We start from the raw sequence: 24,364 nt of genomic DNA, 5'->3' as shown, positions 1-24,364 counted from the left end.
GCGTGTTCAAGCTCCTAAGTCTCAGAAGTGTCAGTTCAGCCGTCTTCCTTACATGTAAATCGAGTGGGATAAATCCCATCAGTAGCTCCAGAGTGGCAGTAGCTGTGGTCCTCATGGCACCTGTCATATAGATGAGTGCAGTCCTATTTACCCTATTTATTCTCGATATATGATTTTGGTGTCTCACGATCACGGGATGCTTATAAAAACAAATAATTGTGGAACAATTTTCAATTTATTTTTGCTTGAATGCATAATTTTTAATTAATACACTCTGAGTTTAAAACAAATCGCAGCGAAGAGGGCCGGGTTCGGTTATATTTACAAAATCTAACAAAGGTTCATCACACCCCTTCAAAAATCCTCTATACTAAGGCGTACATATTTTTAAGCAAAGCGCATAGAATTGTGGGAAAATATGGAAATCTAGAATGTACTATATAACGAGGTAGTTAAAAAAAATATAACGCCAACCACACATGTGAGTGAGAAAATTCCATTGAAACACTCGTTACACTCAGATTCTAAAACGACATCACCCAAAAAAATTTTCAAACTAAAAATTTCATTTATTCCCAACTGTGTCCTGTGCGAAAAAATCCCTTTTCAAATCTTGAATAAATAAACACACTTCCTTTTTTAAAACTTCGAAATGTAAGTGTCGATTTAGGTTTTCTAATTTTCTATTCCTTAATTATTCACATTGCTATACAACTCGCATATTATCACAGTAGCACACACTCTTCGGTATATATTCCTCTAAAAAGAGGGTTTGTCCTTTAAGGACAACATCTGTTGATTTGTTATTATTTTCATTTCAACGAAGCTACTGGTAACAGGGAGCTGTGCTGAGAAAAAGCTGGGAAGATAACAGCACCTGCCTTTCTAGACTATCTTTGCTCTTGCTCTGCGGGATTCTAAGGAAATCTATGATTTGGTCATATAACAACCACAAGGATTCATGAGCCATGGCGAAAAAAAAACATCAGTATCATAGACAACGGCAATAATAGTAGCTCCTTGACGATAGCTTCAACCCTGTTGCTAATGGTTTGTCTGTATGTGTGTACGTTTCTTGTTGTAATTTTACAACATCTGCTTTATGGAGGGTTTGTTGTTGGCTCAGCAGTATGTAAGTCTTTGATCCTTGCTAATGATCCTTTTTCAATGTTATTTCTATGTTGATCTCAATATCGATATGAGGAGAATTTCAAATGACTGCTAACTACATTGTTTTGCAATCAATTGGATTTCAACAACCCTCAGTTAATTTATTAAGGTAAAGATTTTCTCAAAATCTCCATGGGTATTTTGTCTGGAACTTATACATCAGGTGGCTTTATTCACAAAGAAAATATAATGGAGCTCATTACAATCAATGGGATTTGCTTTCATATGCATAACAGCTAAGAATCCATAAAACCAAAAAAAAATGTATGTGGGTTAGTTTTAGAAAAATTTAACTATAGGTATATTACAAATCGATCGAAAAAAAATTATTAGCCATAATTATTGTTTTTTACTTCCCAGCAAAAAAGCATCGCCAAAAAAGTAGTGAAAAAGCTATCTTTGGTTCCGGAAGTGGTGTAAAATTGGCACAGAAGCGATGAATTTAACATGGGCTTGTCATAGGGTGACCAAAACCGACACCGGTTAACCGATTAACCGGATTCAGTTACACAAGCCGAAACCGGATAATGAAAAAAATTGGTATTTTCGGTTAACCGCGAAAACCGGGTTTTGACCATCGGTTACCCGGTTTTCTGTGTTTCAACGAAATTTCTTTCTATTATTCATTTATTTCTTCCAAAATTTTAACTTTTTGCAGAAATATACTGAAGGTGAGAAACAAATAACTACCCTACGGGAAATTAGTGTAAATTGCCACTAATGGACCCATTACAGGACTGTTTATCAAGATTTTTAATTGTCATATAATTTATTGATTTTTATACTCACTTGATATTAAAATCTCTTTGAATCCACACTTTTACTACAATACAACTATCAGAATTATTTATTGTTCAACATATTCCTTTCTGGTGTGATACAGATGGAAACAGGGTCCTAAAGGTTTGTCCCAGACTGTTTCATGAGCAGTTATCTAACAGGTTGGCGTGTAAGTCCCCGGCCTGACACATAGATGGCGTCGCTAGTATTAAATGCATATTATTTTTATATAGTACCAACCTTCAAATGATTCGTGTCAAAATTTGACGTCTGTAAGTCAATTAGTTTGTGAGATAGAGCGTGTTTTGTGAAGCAACTTTTGTTATTGTGAAAAAAATGTAAAAAAAGGAATTTCGTGTTTTGATAAAATACTGTTTTCTGAAGGGAAAAAATACGGTGGAAGCAAAACTTGGCTTGATAATGAGTTTCCGGACTCTGCCCCAGGGAAATCAACAATAATTGATTGGTATGCAAAATTCTAGCGTGGTGAAATGAGCACGGAGGACGGTGAACGCAGTGGACGCCCGAAAGAGGTGGTTACCGACGAAAATATCAAAAAAATCCCCAAAATGATTTTGAATGACCGTAAAATGAAGTTGATCGAGATAGCAGAGGCCTTAAAGATATCAAAGGAACGTGTTGGTCATATCATTCATCAATATTTGGATATGCGGAAGCTCTGTGCAAAATGGGTGCCGCGAAAAACAACAACGCGCGACCAAAAACAATTGTTGATGTTGATGATTCCGAGCGGTGTTTGCAGCTGTTAATTCGTAATACACCCGAGTTTTTCCGTCGATATGTGACAATGGATGAAACATGGCTTCATCACTATACTCCTGAGTCCAATCGACAGTCGGCTGAGTGGACAGCGACCGGTTAACCGCTGGCCAAGTAATGGCCTGTTTTTTGGGATGCGCATCGAATAATTTTTATCGATTATCTTGAGAACGGAAAAACCATCAACAGTGACTAGTAAATGGCGTTATTGGAGCGTTTGAAGGTCGAAATCGCGGCAAAACGGCCCCATATGAAGAAGAAAAAAGTGTTGTTCCACCAAGACAACGCACCGTGCCACAAGTCTTTGAGAACGATGGCAAAAATTCATGAATTGGGCTTCTCCACCCACCGTATTCTGCAGATCTGGCCCCTAGCCACTTTTTCTTGTTCTCAGACCTCAAAAGGATGCTCGCAGGGAAAAAATTTGGCTGCAATGAAGAGGTGATCGCCGAAACTGAGGCCTATTTTGAGGCAAAACCGAAGGAGTACTACAAAATCGTATAAAAAAATTGGAAGGTCGTTATAATCGTTGAATCGCTCTTGAAGGGAACTATGTTGAATATTAAAAACAAATTTGTTTTTCTTTGTTAGACCGGGGACTTATCAGCCAACCTGTTATAAGTAAGCCTGCATCCAATTTTGCACTTTTTGCATAATACAATAAAATGTTTTAGTATTTAGCCCATAGTTCTTGGTTTCTAATTACGCTTTTAAATGGTGATACGGTCAAAATTTGGTCAAGAAAAAACGCGTGTAAATCGGTGAAATCGTTTATTTAAAAAATCAAATTAAATTTCTTTTTCAAGTTCAATTAGTATAAAATTCAGGAAAAATATTCAGTTAAGCTTTCGCTTTTCCAAATCCGAATTGCCGGGCCTCACGCTTGACACCTGCCATCAGGTTTTGTATAGCCACCTTGTCCACCTTCTTCGCCGCAGAAATCCAGTTTGCCTTGAACTGCTGCTCGTCCTTAGCAGTTTTTTTGGTCTTCTTTAGGTTCCGCTTGACAATAGCCCAGTATTTCTCAATTGGGCGGAGCTCTGGCTTGTTGGGAGGGTTCTTGTCCTTGGGAACCACCTGCACGTTGTTGGCGGCGTACCACTCCATGGCCTTTTTACCGTAATGGCAAGATGCCAAATCCGGCCAAAACAGTACGGAACAACCGTGTTTCTTTAGGAAAGGCAGCAGACGTTTATTCAAACACTCTTTCACGTAAATTTCTTGGTTGACAGTCCCGGAAGCTATGAAAATGCTGCTTTTCAAGCCACAGGTACAGATGGCTTGCCAAACCAGATATTTCTTTGCGAACTTTGACACTTTTATGTGCTTGAAAATATCTGCTACCTTTCCCCTTCCTTTTTTCGTATAAAGCTTCTGTCCCGGAAGCTGCTTGTAGTCGGCTTTGACGTAGGTTTCGTCGTCCATTACCACGCAGTCAAACTTCGTCAGCATCGTCGTGTACAGCCTCCGGGATCGCGCTTTGGCCGTCGTATTTTGTTTATCATCGCGATTTGGAGTCACTACCTTCTTGTAAGTCGATAGTCCGGCTCGTTTTTTGGCTCGATGCACGGTTGTAGACGATACACCCAGCTTATTTGCGGCATCTCGGAGAGAGAGGTTAGGGTTTCGCTTGAAACTACCGGCAACTCTCTTTGTCGTCTCAGCGGCTTCCGGTTTTCGATTTCCCCCCGATCCAGACTTCCTGGCTGTCGACAAACGTTCCCCAAACACTTTAATTACATTTGTAACGGTTGATTTGGCAACTTTTAGCGATTTTGCCAGCTTTGCGTGCGAGTAGCTCGGATTTTCGCGATGCGCGAGCAAAATTTTGATACGCTGCTCTTCTTGCTTGGTCGGCATTTTGACAACTGAAGAGTGAATTCCAAAATCAAAATAGGAGCAACATTCTACACACACACACCTTCAAAATGAGGGGTGTTCAGGTTTTTTAAATGCAAAATTGAAAGAAATACGTCAAGTTTATATTGACCAAATTTTGACCGTATCACCCTATAATTCGTCTTGACATACTTTCTACTAAATTGTTTATTACTTTTTTTTTCGAATATCCGACTAATTGTGTTGTATTTGGTTCTAGAGCTCATCGCTATTTTTGGTGCTCTTTGGTGTAATCCCTAACTCATTTTAACCCTTTCACTACCGAAATAAACCTTATGATAAAAGCTTTAATTTTTCTTCTGTTTTTACTTGTACTAACAGTATGTAGAACAAAAATTGTCATTTTGAGCACCTACCTCAAATACTTCAAGAGCTATATGAGCTTGTTCTGAAAACTTGATTCTTGAATTGCGACCGAATGGCCTTACGAAAATGAGCGCTATTTGGTCTACAATATCTTTCCAAGCGTTAGAAAATATACAAAAAAAGAACCCGAAAGAGTATCAGCTATAGTTTTTGTATAAATGTCCATTTACTACAAACATACAGTAAAAAAATTGTCTCAAATTTTCGTATTTTTCGTTTATTGTTAAAGAAGTTTATAAAAATGTATTTTTGTGCTCACCAATATGGAAACTATTTATAGCTTATTTAGATTAAAGCCTCTACTTCAAAATAACATCGAGAAATAAATCGAAACTAAGTGGGAAAATAGAATTTGGTGTCTTTTTCGAATGTCCTTCCAAGTGGACATCGGTAGTGAAAGGGTTAACCAGGGATTGAGATAAGAGCTTTGTGGTGGCAAATGAGCAATCTAAAAATTTGGTTCGACTACCATTTCTTTACTATTTTGCAAGTATGCTTGGGATGACTGTCTCGTTGAAAATCAACTAGCAAGTTTGATTGCAAAATATAAAAGTAGACTTCGTTTTTTCATGATTCCTTATGAGATTATAAAAATGAAAAAAAAATATAGCGTTTTACTTCGTTGCATTAAGATATCAATCACCCTGTATGGTGTCATTGATCTAATTCTTCATTGCTTCATTGAGGTAGCAAAATACTATTTATTTCAGACAAGTTAATTCACGATTTACATATATTTCCAATTCCATGTTATTTTCTCATAATTTGATTAAGATCATGTCTCGTAATAATTAAATACTAAATTTACTTAATTTTACAGAAAAGTCATATATGTTCACGAGAATTATTTCTCATTGATAACAATGCATGATATCCGCAGAGTGTTAAAAAAAAAAACAAACGTAAAATCGTTATGCTATCAATTTAAATTTCACACTTCACAAAAAATGCAAATATGTGTACTAATTTACGGTGATTCATCAAAATTTTTTCTGTCATTCCGCTCTTTGTTCGATTTGTTTGTTTTCACGAAGGAAATCATAAATCAAAATTGCTTGACATGCGTCATTTCTTTTGACTTCGATTTAATTAATACCGCACCACCAATGACATTTTATGGGCGAGCAAATATACGAGTATGTCAATGATGTTCTATAAATTTGCATAAGATTTCCATGCAAATTTCATATTTTTTCCAATCTACATATATGGAAGTATATGGAAAACATACACTGAAAGAAGTGTTCACGAGTCAAATTTTACACTAGAGTTTAGTTTGGAGAGTGCCAACTCTTATAATACCATTATATATCAGCTTGAACGTAGTGGATTACACTCTGGCCACTGAAACCACTTTTCGACAAAAAAGTTTGAAACTGTAATTCCCAACACTGAGGCTTGGTGCACACAGACTCCAGGGGATAAACATTATATAGATTTCTACACTGATGGCTCCAAATTGGACGGACAAGTGGGTTTCGGAGTATATTCAAAATTCGAATAGCGAAAAGATTACCTAATCACTGTAGTGTTTTAAGGCTGAAATATTAGCAATATGGTTCCAATGTTCCAACAAATGTTGACATTAATATATACTCAGACAGTCAACCTGCAATAAAATCCTTAGGTTAGGTTAGGTTAGGTTATGTGGCAGCCCGATGTATCAGGCTCACTTAGACTATTCAGTCCATTGTGATACCACATTGGTGAACTTCTCTCTTATCACTGAGTGCTGCCCGATTCCATGTTAAGCTCAATGACAAGGGACCTCCTTTTTATAGCCGAGTCCGAACGGCGTTCCACATTGCAGTGAAACCACTTAGAGAAGCTTTGAAACCCTCAGAAATGTCACAAGCATTACCGAGGTGGGATAATCCACCGCTGAAAAACTTTTTGGTGTTCGGTCGAAGCAGGAATCGAACCCACGACCTTGTGTATGCAAGGCGGGCATGCTAACCATTGCAATAAAATCCTTGGACTCTGTGTTCCTTAACTCGAAAACGGCAGTCAACTGTCGCAAATCTCTCATCGACATGGCTGAGTAGTACAAAATTGACCTAATATGGGTGTCTGGCCATATGAAAATACCGGGGAACTGCGAAACGTATAAGTTAGCAAGGCTAGGAACTATCTTACATATTCCAAGGGAACTAGAATCTGTTGGTATACCTCTGGCTACCTGCAATCTCTTACTGCGTGAAAAGGCTGTTATGATGGCAAATGTTCGATGGAAGAATTGCAAGGGTTGTAACGAAACCAAGCAAATACTCGTATGACGCCATTTAAACTTAAACCGCACACTAGAAATGCTAGTGTTCTCAAGACGTTAGATATCACATCTGATATCTGCTACAACGGGTCGCAGCCTGATAGGCGAGTTTTCAAGTATTGGCGCGTAGTATAATGACATGATGCGAAGGATAAATAATCAATTAAACACCTCTTGTGTGAGTGTCCTGCATTTTGTGTAAAGCGTTAACGAATTTTGGGAGCATATAGCTTTAGATTACTGGAAGTACTGGAAAAAGTTATCTTAAGTAGTCCGGTAAAGTTTTTGGAACAATCTGGTGGTTAAAACTTGGTTCAGTGGTTAAAACTATTTAGAAGTGTCCATATATAGTTTTATTTTATAAAGGGTGATTCTTTTGAGGTTAGGATTTTCATGCATTAGTATTTGACAGATCACGTGGGATTTCAGACATGGTGTCAAAGAGAAAGATGCTCAGTATGCTTTGACATTTCATCATGAATAGACTTACTAACGAGCCACAACGTCGAATTTTCAGTGAATGGGCCCTAGAAAAGTTGGCAGAAAATCCGCTTTTTTATCGACAAATTTTGTTCAGCGATGAGGCTCATTTCTGGTTGAATGGCTACGTAAATAAGCAAAATTGCCGCATTTGGAGTGAAGAGCAACCAGAAGCCGTTCAAGAACTGCCCATGCATCCCGAAAAATGCACTGTTTGGTGTGGTTTGTACGCTGGTGGAATCATTGGACCGTATTTTTTCAAAGATGCTGTTGGACGCAACGTTACGGTGAATGGCGATCGCTATCGTTCGATGCTAACAAACTTTTTGTTGCCAAAAATGGAAGAACTGAACTTGGTTGACATGTGGTTTCAACAAGATGGCGCTACATGCCACACAGCTCGCGATTCTATGGCCATTTTGAGGGAAAACTTCGGAGAACAATTCATCTCAAGAAATGGACCGGTAAGTTGGCCACCAAGATCATGCGATTTGACGCCTTTAGACTATTTTTTGTGGGGCTACGTCAAGTCTAAAGTCTACAGAAATAAGCCAGCAACTATTCCAGCTTTGGAAGACAACATTTCCGAAGAAATTCGGGCTATTCCGGCCGAAATGCTCGAAAAAGTTGCCCAAAATTGGACTTTCCGAATGGACCACCTAAGACGCAGCCGCGGTCAACATTTAAATGAAATTATCTTCAAAAAGTAAATGTCATGGACCAATCTAACGTTTCAAATAAAGAACCGATGAGATTTTGCAAATTTTATGCGTTTTTTTAAAAAAAAAGTTATCAAGCTCTTAACAAATCACCCTTTATATAGAGTCGATGGCACGTTTGTGGCCAACCAAATTTCTTTAAACTAAAAAAAAGAATTTTTTGAGTGTATAATGCAATGAGGCCGCCATATCATATTTGACATACTATACATTTACATGACAGACTTTGCCATAAGCCAAAACAAGCCGGTAATCTTAAAAGACTTATACATAATTTTCACTCAGATCGGATGGAATTTTCTCCTCCAGGAGGTCTCCAGAAGTTAAATATGAGGATCGGGTTATATGAGGCCTATATATAATTTTGGACCGATATCAACTAATTTTTGCATGTCTGTTACGAAGCATACACTAACATCACGTACCAAATTTAAACCGGATCGGATGAAATTTTCTTCTCCAGGAGACTTCGGAAGTTAAATCTGGCGATCGGATTATATGGGGGCTGTTTATAAATTTAAACCGGATCGTATTATACGGGGGCCGTTTATAATTATGGACCGACATGAATCATATGTGCATATCTGTTAGAAAGCATGCCCGGTTCCAAAGAAACGGAGAATTTAAATTTCTTTCTTCTCTTTCTCATTTTAAATTTAAGTTTTTCATACTTGATTCTAGGAAACAAATTTTAATGTGCTAGTAAAGTTCTTTAATAACCTGTTAACAACAACTTCAATTACCAAAGTCAGATTCTATCTGAAGTAGAAAGTATCCTATGTTTCAACTAAAAAACGTCTTTAAAATAAAAGTTTGAAAGTCATCTCCTATGTTTAAATGCTTTTTTGCTATGTAGTCAAGGAACAAAAAGTCAACAAATTTAAAGACAATTTCATTAATTTTGAAGATTTTTTTTCAGAATTATTAAGGCCAAGCGGACCTTAGTCAAAAAAAAAATATTCTTTCATTTGAAAACATCCACTTTTATGTCAAATCATTTAACTATAAGGGCCAACCGGCTTCATTACAAAGTTTATAGACTTTTGGACAAGGAAAAAAACTTTATATCTGAGAAATGTGTCTTCTATGCTAAACGAAATTCGTATTCGTAGTTTTAGGACGTGAAATCATTGGCCTCACTACAATATTGTTTCAGAGTACACTAACATCACGTACCAAATTTTTGAACCGGATCGGAAGAAATTTGCTCCTCCAGGAGACTCCGAAAGTTAAATCTGGGAATCGGTTTCTACACTGAAAAAAAAACATGCCCGGTTCCAAAGATTTGGTCTTTACTTTAAAAATTTTCGTATTGATTCCGAGCCGAAGAAACGGAGAATACAAGTAAGGATACTTTTAAGACACAATTCTCTTTTAAATTTGGGTTTTGTGTATTTGCTTCTAGGAAGCAAATTTAAATTGTTCGTTTTTTCAGCTTTTTTTCTTCATATGCTATCAAAGTCCTTTAAAAACGAGTTAACAAAAACTTTATTTTCCAAATTAAGATTCGACTTCCAGTAGAAATCTTTTAAAATAAAGTGTTGAAAAATATGTCCTATATTTGAACGATTTTTTACTTTGTAGTCAAGGTGCAAAAAGACAACAAATTTAAAGACAATTTCATTAATTTTAAAGAATTTTTCTAAATTATTAATGTCAAGTTGACCTTAGCCCAAAAATTTTTTCTTTAATGTTATGGTACCCATTTTTAAGTATAATCACTTAATTAAAAGGACAATACGACTTCATTGAAAAGTTTATCGACTTTTGGACAAGGAAAAAAAATTATATTAGAGATCTTTGACCTCACGACAATATTTTTTCAGTGTATGGGAGCTATGCGTAAAAGTGGTCCTATATGGCCCTCTTGCAATACCATCCTACCTACATGAATAACAGCTACTTGTGCCAAGCTTGAAGTTGATAGCTTGATTCGTACGGATGTCAGAGTGATTTCAATAGACGGACGGACATAGCTAGATAGACTCAGAATGTCAGCACGATCCAGAATATATGGCGCCTAAGACTAATATCTCGATGTGTTACAAACGAAATGACAATGTTAGTATATACCCATCGCATGGTGGAGGGTATAATATAGATACTACACTCGACAAAAAAGCTTGAAAAACATCTCCTATTTTTTAACGCTTGTTTGCTTTGTAGTCAAGATGCAAAAATACAAAAATTTTTGTTTTAGAATTAATAAAGCCAAGTTGACCTTACTCCAATAAAATTTTCTTTTGTGTAAAGATGACCATTTTTGAGTCGAATCACTTAACAATAAAAACAGAACGACGTCATTGAAAAAATTTTCGACTTTTGGACAAGGAAAAACAATTTATAATAGAGAAATGCGTCTTCTACACAGAAAAAAGTGAATATTTGAATCAAATACAAAAATTGTGAATTCAATTATTTTTGTATTTGATTTTCAGCTTATGACGAAAATTGTAAATCCAATTACCCAAATTGTAATTTCGTTGTGAAATTATTTTCAAATGATGGGGTATTTGTATTGAGTAGAAACGTAATTGGAATTTGGCATGGCATTCAAATGAGATAGTAATCAATCTAAATACATTTGTACTTGAATCATATGCTGCTTTTCAATTATGGTCGTAATTGGACTGAGTTAAATGTTTATTAAATTTTTTGCGGTAAATCAATTAAAATCGTAATTAAGTTTAATACGATGGTAATCAATTTAGTACTGTAAGCCAATTAGATCTGTATTGGGTTCAAGTGACAAAGTAATTGGTGTTCCCATTTCATTCAATTACTATGATATTTGATTTAAGTATATAGATTATTAAATTCCCATAAAAAATTTTTTTATGAATAAATACACTGAGAAATGTTTTTATTTTTGGTTTTTATTAAGATTAAGTTTAATTTAACAAACGTATATAAGTGAAATTGATAATATAAAATAATACAAATTTATGTAAAATATGAACGATTTGGAGAAAAAAGCAATATGAAAAATTGTGTTAAATCTATAACACTAAAAATATAAAAAAAACCTTATAAATGATCATTTAGAATAAAACTATAAACATAGTTTTTTGTAACAATTTTTTGTATACATATGAAATACGTATAATTCATATACACATGTTTTGCGGAAGTTAAAGATTGAAATGGTTTCAGACAATGTGTTGGTAAATGAAACTATTTACGTTAAACAATTATAAGTCAAATGTTAAAATTTCATTTTTTATAACGGAAACTTTGGCGTATTTTTTCTTTTTAGGCATGCCATAAAAAAAGTCTTGAATGAAGTTATAAAAAATATCTGATTCTTCGGGATATTCTAAACTAAAGACATAAAATATACATAAAATAAACGGATATTCAATACCATCGAAATATAGAACAATGGACTTTATATTAGTTTGCCGACAACTAGAAACTTTGGTTATATACACCGATTTTGGAGCAATCTTGGAGTTTAATTTTGCTGCTATTTCTTCCTTCGTACTTCCTATAAATGCAAAAGATTCTTGCGAGTCTAAAATACTAAATTTCTTCCTTATTTTGGACTCGTTTTCATCAGAGTTTACCCTTTGTGGGGGAGGGAACACTTGATGCAAAGTCCAGAATATTGCAAATTGTTTCGATTCTGAAATCATAAGATTGCTTATTTACATAAGTATCGGCTATCAAAAATACAAACCTTGATTTGAAGATGTATGCCCGTCATCGAATTTCTTAAGTAAAGTATTTGGTTTTTAAAAATGCGAACACTTTATTTTCCAAAGATGTCCATGCAATTTTAATACCTTTTGCCAAAGGAAATTTTAAATCAAAATCAATATCAATCTGAAGATAAAAATAAATATAAATTTATTAATAATCATATAAGTACAAATCGGACGAAAAATATATATGGGAGCTATGTCTAAATCTGAACCGATTTCAACCAAATTTGTCACACATAATGATACCATTAAACGCACTTCTTGTGCAAAATTTAAAGCAAATCAGGACAAAGCTCTGGCTTTTGCGTCCATATAGGTGCAAATCGGACGAAAGATATATATGGGAGCTATATCTAAATCTGAACCGATTTGGCTAATATTTTGCATATTTTACGAGAGTCCCAAAAAACGTGGCTGTCCGAAATTTTAAGAAAATAAGTTGATAAATACGTCAATTATGATCACATCGGTGATAAATATATATCTAATCCTGAACCGATTTTTTCCAAAATCAATAGCGATTGTCTTTGAGCCAAAGTACAACTCCGTGCCAAATTTGAGGATGATCGAACTTAAACTGCGAGCTGTACTTTGCACACACAATTACATACAGACAGACAGATGGACGGAGAGACAGACGGACATCGCTAGGTTAGGTTAGGTTAGGTGGCAGCCCGATGTATCAGGCTCACTTAGACTATTCAGTCCATTGTGATACCACATTGGTGAACTTCTCTCTTATAACTGAGTGCTTCCCGATTCCATGTTAAGCTCAGTGACAAGGGACCTCATTATTATAGCCGAGTCCGTACGGCGTTCCACATTGCAGTGAATCCACTTAGAGAAGTTTTCAAAACCCTCAGAAATGTCACCAGTATTACCGAGGTGGGATAATCCACCGCTGAAAAACTTTTTGGTGTTCGGTCGAAGCAGGAATCGAACCCACGACCTTGTGTATGCAAGGCGGGCATGTTAACCATACGGACATCGATAAATCGACTCAGAATTTCTTCTTGGCGTTACATACAAATGCACAAACTTATTATACCCTGTACCACAGTAGTGGTGAAGGTTATAAATAGAAAGAATGTTATTATATGTATATTCCAAAGCTTTTTCGCAAGTTTTAGAATGGTCCAACTCAGGATGTGTGTAAGTTTATACAACGAAAGAATTCATTTACATATTTTATTAAAGTTCTCTGCGAATTTTGTAAATTTTACGAACGACTTTTTACGAATATACGAAATATATACTAAATATATTATAGTAACTTTCCATCGTAAAAAGTTAGTGCTGTGAAACATTCGTGATCTCGACTAATAATCGAAGTCACGAGAATTCACGTAAGTCTAAAGTTATTGTGAATCGTTAACCGTCTTTTGAAAGTTCTGTTTGCGTGAACGTACATCAGTATTTCGTAAATATGCTTGAGAGAGATAGAGAAAGAGTTCCTCCAACACGTCACACGTTAGACTCACAATGAAAATGTCCATTTTTACTAAGAGAATCCTTTGAGTGTAGTTTCCACAAAAAAATGCGTTTGACCAAAAACACTAGTATTTAGATAAAGGTACTTACCTGCGAGAAAAATAAAATATGCGCCAAAAATGTTGTTAATGTAATCATTTCGACTCGCGGTCCCGATACCACGGTTTATTTGCGGGTAAATTCGACCATGTACTTACGAAGGTTTTTAATGATAAAAATAAATGACATTTTATTGTTTCTATTTATTTATTTTTCGTTACGTAGCAACGTCATAAACAGTTTTATCAGGCAATTACACATTATACTTAAATCAATAACATTTACACTTGGTCCAATTGAACATAGTAATTGATGTGTTGTGAATTCAATTACCAGGGAATTTTGATATTTTTGCCAGTTTTTCATTCAACCAATTATTTTCATATTTGACTTAATAAAAATCGTATTTGATATAATTTTTTTCAGTCAATTATGCCAATAATTGATTTTTATTTTGCTTCAGTTTTTTCTGTGTATGCTAAGCAAAAATTCGTATTTTAAGGACATGAAATCTTTGGCCTCATGACAATTTATTTTTCAGTGTGCGGAACGATATTATAATGATGCAAACCAAGGCCCATATTTGGTCCATAATTCTGGATGTCCTTCAATGGTAGTCAGGAGATCATATAAACCATCTAAACTTAATGCGTTTTACATTTCCTAAAGTTCTCAAGACGTCAGTTATAATTTATTTTTTATATATTTAATACTCGATAAATGTACAGATCAGAGATGGTATGTATCAAACATACGCGTCGTAAATGTAGAAAAAGTAACAAAAGTCGCAAACTGAAAATACTTTAGTCGCGTCAGCTAGGCAGCGAATTCGATGATATCCAAGACGATGGTATGTGCGAAGAAGTTTCAATTCTTAGGAATGTTCACAATTTTCGGTTTTAGCCCACACATTTTACATATGGCCTTTTCCACGAGTACAGGGTAACCGTGGATTTTCTCGTTCTTTCTTAACATAACTTTAAGTTCAGTCTCCTGTCCAATATAATCCCAAGGTATTTTGCACACTCACCAACGGGAATTTCGATACCACCTAAGAAAATAGGCTTGACCATGGGAAAACTTTCACAAATTTCTGTAGAAACGCACAGCGAATTCTGTCAAACTAAATTAAAAAATGTTCAGGATTTCTTCTATTCAAAATTTGGTTTTCTACAGTAGGTTTACGACTTTTGCGACATACGTATTATACCGTCGCAAATGTATGTCGCAAAAGTCACAGTTTGTGACAGGCCAACCCTGGTACAAAAAGTTTGAATTGAAGTACATGGATCATGATTTCGTCGCTTAGGTTGCGTCTGCTGAATCCGTTTCTATGAAAAGAAATCATTTTTTTTTCCAAAAATAGTAAAGAATTTGGTTGTTCTAATTCATATGAAATAAGATTTCGCTTCCCGATTCTGCACTATATTTGCGAACAATGTATGTCATTTCAAAATAATAGTATTATGAAAGTTCTTTAAACTCGACCTCATTTCTATAGACCATTTATTTGTTTATACATGGCAAAATGGCTGACGGACATCCAAAAGTCTCCTAAGGCCTATTTGAGATAACCTTCTCATTGAAGCATTCAGCCTAGTTATTATTCCCATATGTTCTGTGAAGAGTTGAGGAGGTCCCAGATGCCTGTAATTGGGACAGGCGCCAACAATTGAATTAACCCAATTTCTACCTAAAGAGGGGAATCGCTCAAGTTCTTCAATTGCACAATCAAATATAGATGGACAGCTTGCTACAATGTTTGAGAATTTTTGTGAAGAGAAAAAAAATGAAAACATTTTTAAAATTAAAAGTAGGTCATTTTGGAGTTGTTTGCGTTATGTTGTATTTCTATGTCTATCTTATGTCATAAGAAATGGATTTTGTAAATTTCGATTAACTTATTGATGTCCAATTAAAAATGTTCAAATGAATGATTAGCTTGTGACTTCATTTTAAGTTACTATGAACAGTGATATGAAGCCCTGCCGGACTATTCTTGACATAGGATTTTTGGCCTAGATCACTATAATTCATTAATTCTTATTTATCGCAAAGTATAGGCATTTTGTTATCTTGCAAAGAGTTCTTTACACGAGAAAAAAATACGATGAGATAAGCAAGTAAATGTCCTTCCAACATAACAAATTGGCTACGAGGATTACCTTTTATATTTCGGTTGCAATCTGTCGGCTGATAGCTCTATCGTAAAGCTTGAAGTTTTTGAGGTTATACGTAATGCTTAGTACTAAGTTCGTTTCTGCGAAAAACGAATATCTTCATCTATTTCCGTATAGAGTTGAGACCCTTTATCCACGGATGTTACCTTATTCATGCGAAATAATAGGCCTGCCTATTTTTTCGTGCGAAAAATCCAGGGTTGTATAAATATGTGTTTTAAAATGTTCAAAACAAAGTTTTCGCATTTATTCCGCGCTAACGTTTTTTATATGGAGTATAAGAGTTTTTAGTACACTGAAAAAAATATTGTCGTGAGGTTAAAGATTTCATGTCTTTAAAATACGAATACAAATTTTGCTTAGCATAGAAGACGCATTTCTATAAAATAAAGTCATTTTGATTTGACTTAAAAATGGGTATCTTAACATGAAAGAAAAAAAATTATAGGCTAAGGTCAACTTGACTTTAATAATTCAGAAAAATTCTTTAAATTTAATGAAATTGTCTTTACATTTGTTGTCTTTTTGCATCTTGACTACAAAGCAAAAAAATCGTTCAAATATAGGACATGTTTTTCAAAACTTTATTTTAAAGAAGTTTTTTACTTCAAACATAGCATAATTTCTACTGGAAGTCGAGTCCTAATTTGGAAAACAAAGTTGCCGTTAACTCGTTTTTAAAGGACTTTGATATCATATGAAGTAAAAAAGCTGAGAAAGCGAAAAATTAAAATTTGCTTCCTAGAAGCAAGTACACAAAACCTAAATTTAAAAGAGAATTGTGTCTTAAAAGTATCCTTACTTGTATTCTCCGCTTCTTTGGCTCGGAATCAATACCAAATTTTTTAAAGTAAAGACAAAATCTTTGGAACCGAGTATGCTTTTTTTTCAGTGTACTAGGCTTAACTCAGAAAGTTTTGAAATACGAGCGCTATTTGTGTTGTTTAAGGCAACTTTAAGGCCATATATTGCGATTCCCAAACACATTTGCCAATATCCATTTTTACCATAGGATAGAAGACTAAAAAACGTATCTTTCACATATGAATCTGCACTGAAAAAAAAGTATGCCCGGTTCCAAAGATTTTGTCTTTACTTTAACAATTTTGGTATTGATTCCGAGCCCAAGAAGCGGAGAATACAAGTAAGGATACTTTTGAGACACAATTCTCTTTTAAATTTGAGTTTTGTGTACTTGCTTCTAGGAAGCAAATTTTAATTTTTCGTTTTTTCAGCTTTTTTTCTTTAAAAACGAGTTAACGACAACTTTATTTTCTAAATTAAGACTCGACTTCCAGTAGAAATTATGCTATGTTTCAAGTAAAAAATGTCTTTAAAATAAAGTGTTGAAAATCATGTCTTATTTTTGAACGATTGTTTGCTTTGTAGTCAAAATGCAAAAAGGCAACAAATTTAATGACAATTTCATTAAATTTAAAGAATTTTTCTGAATTATTAAAGTCAAATTAATCTTAGCCCAAACATTTTTTCTTTCATGTTATGATACCCATTTTTAAGTGAAATCACTCAATTATAAGGACAATACGACTTCATTGAAAAGTTTGTCGACTTTTGGACAAGGGAAAAAACTTTATATTAGTGAAATGCGTCTGCTAAGCTAAGCAAAATTTACATTCGCATTTTAAGGACATGAAATCTTTGGCCTGACAACAATATTTTTTTCAGTGTGGATGTCAAACTTTTTAAATTTGGCCCCAGTGTAGGCATTCATTCAATGGTGAAATTTTCGGCTATATATATTTGTCTAACATTTCTACAAAATCTACAAAAATTTGTACCGTTATAGACGAAAGAACAATTATAAAGTTCTTTAGCAAAACAATATAAAAATGTGTGTCTTGCATGCACTTTAAAACTTTCGTGAGATATAATTTCAATGTTGACATCCAAATAAAAAACTTTCGAGTTACTTTATAGTTTAGCATAACTCCCTTTAATGTTTGTCAATAAAGTTTTCGCTTATTCTTATTTCTCGTATTGTTTATTTTTAGTTTCTTCTAGTATTTTCTCTCATCTTCTTTATCCTTATTGACGAGAGCAACAATTGCAATAAATGACAAGTGGAGACAATATGGATTTGTTGCAGAAGTTGTTGCATCGATTATTGCAAAGCCATGGACAATGCTTTTTCTGCAATACAAACGTCTGCTGCAATGCTCTATACAAAAGTCACGATATGTCCTCGTTTGTTTTGTGTCTCCTTCATAAGGTCTCGCGTCTGAATTTTGAATACCCTACATTATTTTGCTTTTCCTATGTGAGTTTATAGTAAACGAAGAGAAAACGAAAAAATGGGGTTTGAACTCAATCACTCGATAGGTCAGATGACGATCATGCAATATCAGCATCAATGGTTTCCGGAACATCAACTAATTTTGGATGACCTTCACGAGTGAACTACGACCTCGGTACCCTCGATAAACACTGGTCATTGACGATGCACTGTTGTTGAGTTAATCTACGTCGATAGTTGTACAACCGAATTGCACGAACATGTTCACGATTTAAATCCAACATTTGGGCGAGATGAAACCTTCAAGATGCTGTAAACAACACAAATAGCGTTCCAATATCAAAACGTTCTGAGTGCGAATATGTTAATCTCAAAAATGTCCAGCTTTACGATATAGCTGTCAGTTGGCAGATTGCAACTCTAGGGTTACTCAATTCCCCCAGATAAAAGGTGTACGAAATAGGTTTATTACAAATGGTGGGAGGTTAAGGATTCAGGTACATAGCTCATATTCTGATTGCCGGACCACAGTACAGTTAGAAGTAGGGATGATATCGGAATGGCTCAGAAATAACAGAGAACGTGAACATTTTCACGTATAGCGGGAGAGCAATAGAAGATAATGCGATGAGATCACGTACTGTATTGGAGTGCGAAATGTAACCAAGGATAACTCGACGGAATACAGAAGATGTAGGAGTATAAAGGTGCCGTAATGGGAGTCACCGTGGTGCAATGGTTAGCATGTTCGCCTTGCATACACAAGGTCGTGGATTCGATTCCTGCTTCGACCGAATACCAAAAAGTGGATTATCCCACCTCAGTAATGCTGGTGACATTTCTGAGGGTTTCATGGCTTCTCTAAGTGGTTTCACTGCAATGTGGAACGCCATTCGGACTCGGCTATAAAAAGGAGGTCCCTTGTCATTGAGCTTAACACGGAATCGGGCAGCACTCATTGATAAGAGAGAAGTTCACCAATATGGTATCACACTGGACTGAATAGTCTAAGTGAGCCCGATACATCGGGCTGCCACCTAACCTAACCTAACCTAAGGTGCCGTAATATGACGCAATAAAAGGAAACGTAAAGACAGGGGCGGAAGCGGAGTAAACTCAGAGAACGCAAAACCAATAGAGGCTGCGTGAGCCGAGTTGGATTAAGGTTCACTGCATACATATAAGGCGATGATACTATAGGGTGACCTAAACAAGAAAATGACATGCGTAAGGAGAGTAGAACGGCAGTCAGAGGGGCCTTAGAAATCGTTGGCCGGGCAACAACAGTTGATGGTACTTCTGTGCCGAATATGAGCAGCGTATGATGGTATATGTGTGAGGTATTTTGCTGCTCTCTATCATATTCGGGGACGAGGTGATACGGGACTTGGTCTAGCTTGAAAAAAAGGGACGAGAAAAAAATTAGGGAATTCGTTAAAGACAGCGAATTTCTGAAATAGAATAAGGGTATAATTAAAATAAAGAGTTAGAGTGCCCAATAAGTCGAATATTGGCATAGTTGTATGTCTGCGGACATTAGATAGAGATTCCGGTATCGTCCTTTCTACCTAACCTAACGGTGGAACACCAAAACAATTTTTTCGGCGATGGTAAAGCTGGTGCTATTTCTGAGTGTTTCAAAGCTTCTACAATTAGTTTCACACATTATGTGACACGTCATTCGGAATTAGCTATAAAAAAGAGTTCCTTTGGCATTGCGCTAATCGTTGATTAGAGCAGCACTATATGTTAAGAGAGAAGATCACTACCTGTGGTACCTCAAAAAGAAATCAACGGTTACCCTGAACACGGTATTATTAGACGAAAAGACGTCCCAGTGCCCCATCGTCAAGATCCTTGTGTCAATATCACTAGACGACTTGGCTGCGAACACTGTCCATTACACTCCCACGAAGACAGTATTTAAGATTGACTTTTACTGTACCGCTTGGGCTTATCATCCGAAATCTAAAGCTCTCTGTCTTCTCTTTGTCACTGAAAGAAACAAATTTTCTATGCCGAACACGGACCCATGTGCTATACCTAAGCATGCCTGGAGAAAACCTGTCGCTGCACTGAATTAAAGGAATTACCTCTGTACGAGCTTATAGCTTTGAGTTGTGTACAACAACTTGAAGGATTTATCTCGCCCAAAAAAATGGAATTAAATCGTGAACATTTTCGTGCGGTTATTATACACACAAAAAAATATTAATTAATTTGATTGTCAATACAATTAAAATTATGTTTAAATTTGAGCTAACAACGTTATTTGTAAATACAATTACGATTTTAGTCACTTTAGCAACCAATTTTGTTATATCAACAAACATTTTGTTATATCAACAAAAATTTTATTGAACTTAAAAATTTTCTGTAACAACAATTTATTGTTAGTTCAAAAATTATAATATTATTTTCTGTGTACCCTCCACCATAGGATGGGGGTATATTAACTTTGTCATTCCGTTTGTAACACCGAAATATTGATCTAAGACCCCATAAAGTATATATATTCTGGGTCGTGGTGAAATTCTGAGTCGATCTGAGCATGTCCGTCCGTCCGTCCGTTGAAATCACGCTAACTTCCGAACGAAACAAGCTATCGACTTGAAACTTGGCACAAGTAGTTGTTATTGATGTAGGTCGGATGGTATTGCAAATGGGCCATATCGGTCCACTTTTACGTATAGCCCCCATATAAACGGACCCCCAAATTTGGCTTGCCAGGCCTCTAAGAGAAGCAAATTTCATCCTATCCGGCTGAAATTTGGTACATGGTGTTAGTATATGGTCTCTAACAACCATGCAAAAATTGGCCCACATCGGTCCATAATTATATATAGCCTCCATATAAACCGATCCCCCGATTTGGCTTGCGGAGCCTCTAAGAGAAGCTAATTTCATCCGATCCGGCTGAAATTTGGTACATGGTGTTAGTATATGGTCTCTAACAACCATGCCAAAATTGGTCCACATCGGTCCATAATTATATATAGCCCCCATATAAACCCATCCCCCGATTTGGCTTGCAGAGCCTCTAAGAGAAACAAATTTCGTCCGATCCGGCTGAAATTTGGTACATGATGTTAGTATATGGTATCTAATGACCATGCAAAAATTGGTCCATATCGGTCCATAATTATATATAGCCCCCATATAAACCGATCACCAGATTTGACCTCCGGAGCCTCTTGGAAGACAAAAATTCATCTGATTCAGTTGAAATTTGGTACGTGATGTTAATATATGGCCTCGAACACCCATGCAAAAATTGGTCGATATCGGACCATAATTATATATAGGCCCCATATAAGCCGATCCCCAGATTTGACCTCCGGAGCATCTTGGAAGAGCCAAATTCTTCCCATTCGGTTGAAATTTTGTACGTGATGTTAGTATATGGTAGCCGACAACCATGCAGGAACTGGTTCCCATCAGTCCATAATTATATATAGCTCCCATATAAACCGATCGCCAGATTTGACCTCCGGTGCCTTTTGGAGAAGCAAAATTCATCCGATCTGGTTGAAATTTAGTACGTGGTGGTAGTATATTATATTTAACAACCATGCCAAAAGTGGTCCATATCAGTTCACAATCATATATAGCCCCCATATAAACCGATCCCGAGATTTGATTTTGTTGGAGCCTCTTGGAGGAGCAAATTTCATCGAAGTGAGTTGAAATTTGGTGATGACAGTCTTTCGTAGAAATTTCTACGCAATCCATGGTGGAGAGTACATAAGATTCGGCCTGGCCGTATATACTTGTTTTTTTTTTATAACTTTGGACGTAAATTAACTCAATAACAGTGCATCGATGAAATTAGTTACATTTTTGGCGATGAAATTCCTCCAGGACCAGTGTTTATCAAGGGTATGATGAATTTAAGCGAGGTCCTAGTTCAGTTCAATACAAATTTCATGAAGGGCGTCCAAATCTGTAATTGTTCCGGAAACCATTAATGCTGTGCGCCAATTGATATTGCAAGATCGTCATTTGATCTATCGTGAGATGGAGATTACTTTAGCCATTAGTGGGATCAGGTTAGGCTAGGATAGGTTATAGAGGATGACATCAAAAGGAAAAATTGTGGGCACTTAGACCACATGGGTTCATTGTGATTTCTCATAGTTTTTTCTTTCCTCTTCCTCTTCTATCTTCCTCAGCCAGTTTTTTTTTAAAGAAAACGGTTCTCTAGGTCTTCCATCCAGAAGCATTGATAAAGGCGAGTTATCCTTCAGATTACAGTCCCGTACCTCAGTAATATCCTGAAAGAAAAAGGAACCCAGTATATATTGTATCTTCAAACAGATAATGCCGAACACTGGCACAGAAAGTGGTAAGAGTCTTCTGTAGTCTCCGGGTCCAGGCATCGTCTACACATATCATCGGTCAATCCTTACCATGTACTTCCCAAGTATGTTCGGTATCAAATCCTCCCTTTGTGTTGCCATTAGAAATCCTAAGCTTCTACTACTCTTATCGTTCCATATCAGTTTGGTCTGCTCGCAACCCACAGAGGAAGTACATCGTTCTTTCCACAAATCATTGTATTTGACATTGACCCTGTAGTATACAAAGATAGCGGGGGGAAAATGTCCGTAACGATGTTATCCATGTCGCGTGCACCTTAGCCAGAACATCTGCCTGTTCATGGGGATCAGCATACATGCAATATTCCATGAATATTTGATCCCTCACAATTTGCCAATCGCTCGAAAAAGGCTCGTGTCGATTGGTCGAAAGAAATGCTCCAAAAATACGATCGAGGTGCTTCGAAACACATCTTTTACATCGTGACAGGTGATGAATCGTGAATTTACGTGTATGGGCCCAAAAGTGAACAACAATCGACTGTATGGTGTTTCAAGATGAGCCAAATCTAACAAGAGTTGCTCGTTCTGGTACCAGTAGAACAACGCAGAACAGTCAATTTTGAGTGGTACATAGCCAGTTGTCTTCCAAGGAGTCAGAAAACTCAACTGCCAAAGACGGAACACTCTTCTCACACATCTTTTTTGAGCAATCAAACCACAATGTGAAACATTTATAGCTTATTTAGATTAAAGCCTATACTTTAAAATAACATCGAGAAATAAATCGATACTAAGTGGGAAAATGGAGTTTGTTGTCGTTTTCGAATGTTCTCGTAAGTGGACATCGGTATTCAAAGGCTTAATGGGGATGATTAATACTTGTATCAGTTCTCATATCCCGAAATATAAGAGGCAACCTTTGTACTATTTTCGCGTAATAATGCGAGCTTATTACGATTCTTATTTTGTAGGGTGGTTACACAGTCGCTCTTATCCACCATTTTGCCATTTTGTTTTCTTTTTTTTACAAATCCTTTCATGCCAAACGCCACACTCAGATTGGAAACGTGCACAAGAACAACCCATATCCATGATAATGTTGCAGTTTGCTTTACACTCACTACTATCTCTCGGGAACTATTCATTCTAATCATTTTCTTGGAGGAATGATGTTTCCTACACCATAGATTGGGGGGGATAACAGTGCGGCGGAGGTTACAACTGTTGTAGTCACAGACTACTCCTTGTAGTATCCTCCAACATATGCGCAGAGATAACACAAACACATCACGTTCAACTTGCATTCATTTACATGGATGATGGGGGGTGGTAGGGGGTAAACACACATTGCAACTTGTGGAGGCAATGATTTCTCAGGTCTGGTTTAATGTGTGGTTGTAGTACTCGTATCTGGTAGCTGGTAGATGACTGCTTGACTGGCTGGCCTAGTGTGCATTTCTTGTGTAAAATGAAAACAAAATTTACGAAATTCCATTCATGATTTTCTTGTCTGTTTTTTATTGTTTTTGTTTTTTTTTTTGTTCCGGTCTCCCTCTCCCCCCACTGTCTTACCAACCGTTCGGTTCACTGACTGCACTTGAGATTGGTACAGAATTTTTAAGTATTGCAAGAATGGTGGTGGTGGTGATGGCGATGGTGTAATCATCCTCATCATTGGATTCATCAGCCCAGTCATCCTTCGGCTTGCAAGTGAGTAAGAGAGTGAGTACATGTCCGTCTCTATTGTTGTCTCTTAGACATATTTAGTTTCCTTTACTTAACCTCTTCAGATTTCGTATATCTAAAAGGGGAATTGTGGGGCATTGGCTTGAGCTCCATTTAGTTTGAGTAACGTCTGTGTTCGTCGTTTATCCCCTTGGTGTTGCTTTTATGAAGTCTATGATTTGGAGG

The 24,364-nt window shown here is 36.2% G+C and overlaps 1 protein-coding gene and 1 long non-coding RNA gene across 2 annotated transcripts in view; one reads left to right on the top strand and one right to left on the bottom strand.

Annotated features, from left to right (window-relative positions):
- E2f1 (E2F transcription factor 1) overlaps positions 1-24,364 on the top strand; it is a 228,049-nt gene that overhangs the window by 46,269 nt on the left and 157,416 nt on the right. The gene's annotated exons all lie outside the window — the stretch shown is intronic.
- LOC142239079 (uncharacterized) lies at positions 11,739-14,045 on the bottom strand. The gene is made up of 3 exons (XR_012722911.1): positions 13,749-14,045; positions 12,143-12,288; positions 11,739-12,088 (listed from the first exon to the last, which is right to left on the bottom strand). It is a non-coding gene; the product is annotated as an uncharacterized LOC142239079 (long non-coding RNA).

The sequence above is a fragment of the Haematobia irritans genome, chromosome 1 (assembly GCF_050003625.1).
Source record: "Haematobia irritans isolate KBUSLIRL chromosome 1, ASM5000362v1, whole genome shotgun sequence".
Lineage (NCBI taxonomy): Eukaryota > Metazoa > Arthropoda > Insecta > Diptera > Muscidae > Haematobia > Haematobia irritans.
The sequence above is the reverse complement of the archived record's forward strand: the minus strand, read 5'-3'. Positions and strand labels throughout refer to the sequence as shown.